We start from the raw sequence: 8,552 nt of genomic DNA, 5'->3' as shown, positions 1-8,552 counted from the left end.
TAACATGTTGCATGGGTATCAACATATACTATATACTCTCATTTAAATCATCAAAATACGAACTCATAGATACCAAACATGGTATAGCTGAGGTTATATTAATTAGTGATCTTTCATAACGCATGCATAAAACAGTATACAATAGTAAATACAATATACAAGAACAGTAAAAATATACACAATGACCTGAGGATATGAGTGTTCATTCAAAGAAAGGGTTGTCTATGAATTAATTAGAGCAGAGTCCATTTCTATGCACATGATGTTTCTTTCCTATGAGGAAAATGAGTGAAAGCTGCTTTGCCCACATTCCTTTGAGCAATAAAACCAGTGCTATCAGGTGCTTTGTCTTTGGTTGCCATGGAACCAGAGGCCTGTTCTGCCTTTTTGAGGTGTTAATTGCATTTCGGGGGAAGGGTCCATAGACCCTCATAGTTGGCTTGTTTGTTGGGTGAGGGGTGTTAGGGATTATTTGTTGAATATAACAAATAATTGTGTGTCTGATTGGTCCACACGCTAAATACAAAATATTCACTGAGATCAGCTTCACTTTGACATGTACATTTAAATTGAACATTTGCAATGTTATGTAATCAGTATAAACATTTAGATGAATAAATATGTTGGATTGTTAATAAAACAATAAAGCATCTCTTCAAATACAATCTCTTTGTTGTCTTTGGTCTAACAGGGTTCATTCTATATTTTTTGCCAAGCAATAAGCTATAAAGGCTTTATTGATGTGAACCTGTCCTGTACTCGGCCCCGTTCCTTTGGTCTCTGGATGAAAGGAGCTCCCCCACAACTTAAGCAAAGGTTGACTGTGCCATGGCTTGTGGCTCCCTGCAGTGGGCAAAACCATTGAACTTGTAGGGAAGTTGATTTGTATGCAAAATGTTTGCTTCTAATTAATCTAATAGGAAGTGTTTCTAGTCTTCTCAGGGACCTATAACATGGTGAATGATAACTGTATATACATAGCAAAAAGCAATGGACCCAAATTAGATCCTTGCGGAACACCAGTTGATGTACCTAAATCATTGGATTGGTGATTTTGTACTCTAACACACTGAAATCTATCTGATAGATATGACTCTATCCAGTTAAGTGTATGTAATGATAAATTAAAACAAGATAACTTAGACATAAGGATTCTATGATTAACAGTGTCAAAGGCTTTCTTTAAATCAAGGAACATGGCTCCAACTACACCTTTATCTAAGAAAGTTTTTTTGCGGTTTCCGTTGAGTATTTTGCTCTAAAACCAAACTGCATTGGATGCAATGAAAATGAACTACCACTCAAGTAACTGCTAATCTCTTTTGCAACTAATTTCTCCATAACCTTTGAAACACCTTTTCCCTGAGAAATTGAAAGGTTAATAACTTTACTCAACTTCTCTACTTCTGCCATAATTTGCTGATTGTCTTCTTTAAAAAGAGACCACCCTTATGTCTGTATTCAAAGCGTTCATGAATTATAATAATTTAAGTTTGGATAGTGCACTTTCACATCTATGTTCAAAAATGGGGGGTGACAGGTAAGGGGTTAATAGCAAGGAGACACAAAATACTTTGGTAACTTTATAATAACTTTCATTAATAAATCATTAACAAACATATAATGCTTATTGGATCATTAGTTAATATATATTCAAATAGTTAGAAACGTGAGATAATGTGTTTTTTAATGTTTGCTAATAAACTTATTAAACATTAGATAATGTTCAATCAAATCATTATTTCATGTAAGTTAAAATGCTAACAAATGTCATCAAACTTTCGATTCCATATGATCAAGCACTTATTGAAAATCTACAAATGATTTTAACAGATGTTATAAAATCATTAAAAGCTTGTGTTAATACATGACATGTTGCTGTAATTAACAAACCTTGTTTCATTAGCGAAAAGTCCAATGCCCATAAAGATACTAAATGATTAGTAATCATATATCAACATTTACAAATGATGAATAGTTTCAACTTTAGATTGGTAACAGCAAAAAAATGAACAAATGATTAATAGATTATTTGTTTAGATGTGTGAATAGGGTAAATTCAGGTTTTTCGGGACACTTTTTTGCCATTGAGATGACTGCTCATAAAGGTATTAATGATTAGTAAACATTTGCAAATGATGAATTGTTTCCACTAGATTGGGTACTGCAAAAACATGAACAAATAATTAATAGATTATTTGTTTAGATCTGTAAATAGAGGTCTACACAACAAAGACCAACAAATTAAGATCATATGAACTGAAAATTTACTGACATTTGTAAGCATTTCAATTTACATTAAATAATCATATGTTAATCATTAGGTAATGTTTAGTAAGTTCATTAGTAAACAATAGCAAAAATCTCATATTTATAGCTATGTGAATATATATTAACTAATGATCTGTTACGCATTATATAATGTTTGTTAATGATTTATAAATTAAAGTTATTATAAAGTGTTACCAATACTTTTTGTAAATACTTTTCCTAAAAAGATTAATATATTATTGTTTCGGATGAACAGTGTGTGATTGTGTGTGCGGCTGGTGGAGCTGCCTTTTCTTATCTTAAACAAACCTGGTCACACATCCCACATTGCTACAGCACTTTCCTATCCAAACAGTCCCACACAACCGTTTGGGATGAGACAGTTATGAAATAGAGTTCGAAAGTGTATGAAAAATGTCTGTAGTTAATAATGCGATGGATTTTTGGAAAAAAAATAAAATCAGTGCTATGCAAACACTATCATCTAATGGCTTAACAAGGTTTTTTGTTTGTTTGTCCATAAACAGAAGATGCTTGTTTTGTTTGTTTTTACATATTTTATATTTTCTTAACCCTCCTGTCAAATTGACCCCAAGTCATCTCTGATGACAAATACGATAAATAATTTTATTTTATTTTACTGTTACATAAGGTCAAATTTAGTCTTTTTCTTATTAAGCAAATTATTACTTCTAAATACAATATAATAAAGTGTTTACAAACACAGCACACACATTTGTACCAGTGTGATTAATAAAGCATCACTTTCATAGACATAATAAAGTGTTTACAAACACAGCACACACATTTGTACCAGTGTGATTAATAAAGCATCACTTTCATAGACATAATAAAGTGTTTACAAACACAGCACACACATTTGTACCAGTGTGATTAATAAAGCATCACTTTCATAGACATAATAAAGTGTTTACAAACACAGCACACACATTTGTACCAGTGTGATTAATAAAGCATCACTTTCATAGACATAATAAAGTGTTTACAAACACAGCACACACATTTGTACCAGTGTGATTAATAAAGCATCACTTTCATAGACAATAAATGTAAATGTATTCATATAAAATAGCCAGCAAGGGAATATATCAGATATGTTTTGAGTTATTTTCATATTATTTTCCCATGCCTCCAGAAGCTAGACTGCATAGGTTAAGCTTATGGGTCTGTCACGTGATGAACGAACGACTCAAACCCGAAGACTCGAGAGATGAATTAATCAATTCTCTTTCCGCCTCAGACTGCATAGGTTAAGCTTATGGGTCTGTCACGTGATGAATGAACGACTCTAAAATCCTGAAGACTTGAGATATGAACTAATTAATTCTCTTTCCGGCTCAGACTGCATTGGTTAAGCTTATGGATCTGTCACGTGATGAATGAACGACTCTAAAATCCTGAAGACTTGAGATATGAACTAATTAATTCTCTTTCCGGCTCAGACTGCATTGGTTAAGCTTATGGATCTGTCACGTGATGAATGAACGACTCTAAAATCCTGAAGACTTGAGATATGAACTAATTAATTCTCTTTCCGGCTCAGACTGCATTGGTTAAGCTTATGGATCTGTCACGTGATGAATGAACGACTCTAAAATCCTGAAGACTTGAGATATGAACTAATTAATTCTCTTTCCGGCTCAGACTGCATTGGTTAAGCTTATGGGGCTGTCAATGATGAACGAACGACTCTAAAAACCTGAAGACTAGAAACAGGTGAATTACTTGACTAATTCCAGTACAGAACCTATAGAATATTGCGCATGCGCGACTGAACGAATCACTCCCCGAGACGTCTCGTTCTTCCCGAGTCACATTAAAGATTAGATTCAAAATGAATGAATCGTTCAAGAACGACCCATCACTAGTCCAGGGACAGTTGACGGAATTGTCACTGACTGTGCATTATCACGAAAGTGATATTCAGTATTTTTGCATGTGTTTTTAAGTCTTGTCCAGTACTTGAAAGCCGACGGGTGTCTTTGCTCACTGCTCACACACCGAAAGCATGCTCACAGAATAATGCGCCTCTCAGTCAGTGTGCGAATGCCGAGTTCTTTCACTTAAGTTCTCTTAAATTCTGTTATTGCTACACACTTACACAAACAGTTATGTCAAAATGCCCGTCTTGGAGACTCTTCATGTAAATGCAGTCGGTTTTGTCTTAAGTGAACTTGAACAGTTGGCAGAAATACAGATGTGTCAAAATATTTGATATATGCGTCAGATCTGAAAGCAACAGCGTAAACCTGCAGCTGCCGACTGCGTCATAAATGTTAATCAAACAAAAGAAAAGGAGAAAATCACTCACTGCTCTTGAGTGTTTACTTGCCTTCAGTAAGCCCGAGAATGTTTTATTACTTTAGTTTATTATTTTTTGCTTTTGTATTAGTGGCAGTTTCTAGCTTCAAAGAAAGATAATTTTTCTATCTTTGCGGCAATAGTTTTTATGGGTCCAAAATCACCTTGGGTGTGCATTATTTTCCAATAATTCAATGGCCTGTCATCAATTATTCCTTAGATAACATAATAAATTGTAATTTAATGTAACTATAAATGCATTCAAAAATAAAACAGGTGTGAGTTGACTGTGACTTATGGAAAGTATATGTAGGGCTTTTATACACAGTGTGTGCCATTGCACAGACTAGGTTTATCCCTCACAGGCTCATTTTCATCCAAGAGAAAATTCAAAATGCCCCGTCTAAGGGGTCCGTGTACTTTGGCGTTCATTAATTATTATTTTTTTTAAGCCAGAAATTTAAATGCAGATTCTTCTTTAATGGTTCAAACACTGATGGATAGAATAAGCAGACACAAACTAATTTTCATTATTCAAAATTCATATTTAATTAAAAATCGTAAAAATTATATAAAGATTGTTTTTTATTGAGATAAAAGGTGCATTTTCTGCTCTTAAGGTCCCATTCACCAAGATACCTAGGCTACTCCTTTATCCCCACCCTTGAATTTATACATTTACTTTAATGATTAATAAAGTCAAATCCCACCGATTAATTTTTCACATTCTAAAACCTGTTTCACTTTGAAAAATATCACAATACATAAATCAATTCAGCCATAACTTCTGTACATGACTTTAAGTTTGCTAAGCAAAGCAGGGCACAAATTATTAATCAAAAATCAAAATGGCAAGATGCAATAGAGGTTTGCTTTTGTTACATTTGAATGGAAATTGCATTTTTAAAGTTGTAAAGGTTAAAACAATGTTAAGATATGAATAAATAATAGAGTTTCGTTGGACTCGGACTCGACTCGGACTCGGCTGCTTGGGACTCGGATTTGAGTCCAACTTGGCCCATTTTGGACTCTGACTTGTCTCGGACTCGATTGGTTAAAAACACGGACTCGACTTGGACTCGACTTAGGTGGACGCAAACCCAACACTAATATTAAGACTCAGACCAGAAGCTTTAGTTCACCGGATGTTCAAGGCTACCGATATTTGAGAAGAGTCTTCTAAAAAAAATGCCATGTCATCTGCTAATTGACTAATGATTAACTCTGTATTTCCAACAGTGATGCATTTTAGGTAGTGGTCAACCGATATGGCATTTTTAATGGCCGATGCCGATATTGAGAAATCAACCTGGCCGATATAATAACTGTAATTACGCTAAATGAGAGACATGCAGAAAATTGGCGAAATTAAATGAACATTTATTATGCATAAATATTTATTAAAACCTAAATTAAATAAATGTAAACAATTGAGGTAACAATTAGAGTGTTACGTATCCGGTCCATGAACTTCCGTCTGCTAGCCATCAGAGGTCACCCTTTCCATTTTCATTGACTCTCGCACAACACCTCCCGAGGTGGCGGCTTACTCTGCAGAACCTCCCGAGGTAGCGGTGTCCACTGCTGTGCTCCCAGAGGCCATGGTACACACTGCAGTCTCTTCAGAGGTGGCGGCGCATGCTGCAGAACCTCCCGAAATGGCGGTGCTCGCTTCAGCTCCTTGCGTGGTGGTGGCGCTCAGCAACGCACCGTCAGCCTGTTCTGTTCCGGCCAAGAAGGCCGCCTATGAACTCTATGCCTGTTCTGTTCCGGCCAAGGAGGCCATCTATGAACTCTCTGCTTGTTCTGTTCCGGCCAAGAAGGCCGCCTATGAACTCTCTGCTTGTCCTGTTCCGGTCAAGGAGGCCGCCTATGAATTCTCTGTCTGTCCTGTTCCGGCCAAGGAGACCGCCATGGTCTCCTGATCGGTGTGGTTCACCGGGAGGGTTCCCTGTTCCTTCTGCTCCGCCGTGGTGGTCTGTCTGGCTCTGGTGGTCTGCCACTCCGCCGTGGTGGTCCTCTGCTCCACCATGGTGGTCCTCTGCTCCGCCGTGGTGGTCTTCTGCTCCGCCGTGGTGGTCTTCTGCTCTGCCGTGGTGGTCTTCTGCCCCACCGTGGTGGTCTGCTGTCTGGCTCTGGTGGTTCTCTGCTCCACCTGTACTGCCGGCTCCGCCCTGGCTCTCTGCTCCGCTGGTTCTGCCTCAGTTCCAGGTCTCTCCACTTCCATGTGGACCTGGCCCTCCTCTGTTACGTATCCCGTCCATGAACTTCCGTCTGCTAGCCATCAGAGGTCACCCTTTCCATTTTCATTGACTCTCGCACTGCACCCTGTTGCATATCACCCCGGACTACATATCCCATCATTCTTTGCACTGATTGCACACAGTGCTGATTGCACACAGCTGTTTCACTGATTGCACACAGCACTGATTGCACACAGCTGTTTCATATCACTCACTCCCTAGTTAACACTCACTCTCTGCCGAGTATTGTTTAGCATTTATCGCTCACCTAGGGATAGCTACATTATGGAGCCTGCTCTATCTTTTCCCAGTATTTCTTAGTCTTGCCTGTTTTTCACGTGTTTTGATTCTCGCCTGTGTATTTCGGATTACCCCCTTCGTCTTGCCGTTTGGACTCTGTTTGCCCCTGACTGGATTATTGCTGTGTACCGGGATTATCTCTCTTTGCCTTGCCCTGTTGGATATTGTTCACCGTCGATCGACCCACGCCCGTTTACTGGACTGTTCTTACATTTTGCCCGTACTATATCTGTTCGCTGGTGTTTCGACCCTGCCTGTGTTTGTTACCACGTCTTTTAAATAAAAGCTTGCACATGGATCCACATGTCTCACGTCTTGTCAGCCCCGTAACATAGAGCAGCCTTTCCTTTTATTTTACGGAAACATCTACAATTAAAGCTGCAAGCAGCAATGAAAGGGCCCTCACACCCGGCCTCACCGCCAACCGGTGGCCATAGGAGAACAGCGAACGTTGGGCAATATGCTTTTAAAGTGGTAAACATTTGTGCCATATTTCCTGCTGCCAACAGGTGGCACTATGATTATAACTGAATATTGGCTTTTAGATCTCTTCAGGCCGTGACTCTTATCAAACATGTGAAGTTTGGTGCAGATTGAACATTGTATGTTTGAGTTAGTGTAAAGCATGACATATGCTGTTTCCAACAGGTGGCACTATGATTATAACTCTTTAGGCCAGTATTCTTACAAACATGTGATGTTTGGTGCAGATCGGACATCGCATGTTTAAGATAGTGTAAACCAAGTCATTTCCTGTTGTCAGCAGGTGGCGCTATGATTATAATAGAATATTGGCCTTCAGATGTGTTCAGGCCAGGACTCTTATCAAACATGTGAAGTTTGGGGAAGATTGGACATTTTGTGCCTGAGTTACAACAACTTCTATTCTCATGGCGAGACATCAAACTTTGTCACGGCGCCATGGACACACCCTTTAACGAAAACTCAAGATCTTCACAATTTAACATCACAAATGCCTTTAGATTAGACTGACCAAAAAATTTTGATGTCATTACATTTCTAGGAGTAGTTTGTGACAGCATAAAACATGTTGCCAGCAGGTGGCACTATGACTATAACTGAATGTGGGCATGTAGATCTGTTCAGGTCAGGAGTCTTATCAAATATGTGAAGTTTGGGGCAGATTGGACATTGTATGCCTGAGTTATAGCAACTTCCTTTTTCATGGCGAAACATCGAAATTTGTCAGGCCGCCACGGACAAAAACTCTAGATCTTCGCAATTTAACATCGCAAAGGCCTTTAGATTACACTGATCAATTTTTGTTAATCTGAATTAATCTCTAGGAGTAGTTCCTTAAAATACAATGCCTGATAATGGCAAAAATGACACAAAATTTGCAGAGATAATTAAAAATAACCGACTTCCTGTTGGCTTTCGGATTTTGCTCCAAGA

At 38.0% G+C, this 8,552-nt stretch overlaps 1 long non-coding RNA gene across 1 annotated transcript; it reads left to right on the top strand.

Annotated features, from left to right (window-relative positions):
- The first annotated feature begins 7,829 nt into the window (after positions 1-7,829).
- Positions 7,830-8,304, top strand: LOC107554870 (uncharacterized). The gene is made up of 2 exons (XR_001605111.1): positions 7,830-7,902; positions 8,198-8,304. It is a non-coding gene; the product is annotated as an uncharacterized lncRNA (long non-coding RNA).
- Positions 8,305-8,552: the final 248 nt, after the last annotated feature.

Source organism: Sinocyclocheilus grahami, unplaced genomic scaffold (assembly GCF_001515645.1).
Source record: "Sinocyclocheilus grahami isolate Dianchi unplaced genomic scaffold, SAMN03320097.WGS_v1.1 scaffold517.1, whole genome shotgun sequence".
NCBI lineage: Eukaryota > Metazoa > Chordata > Actinopteri > Cypriniformes > Cyprinidae > Sinocyclocheilus > Sinocyclocheilus grahami.
The sequence above is the reverse complement of the archived record's forward strand: the minus strand, read 5'-3'. Positions and strand labels throughout refer to the sequence as shown.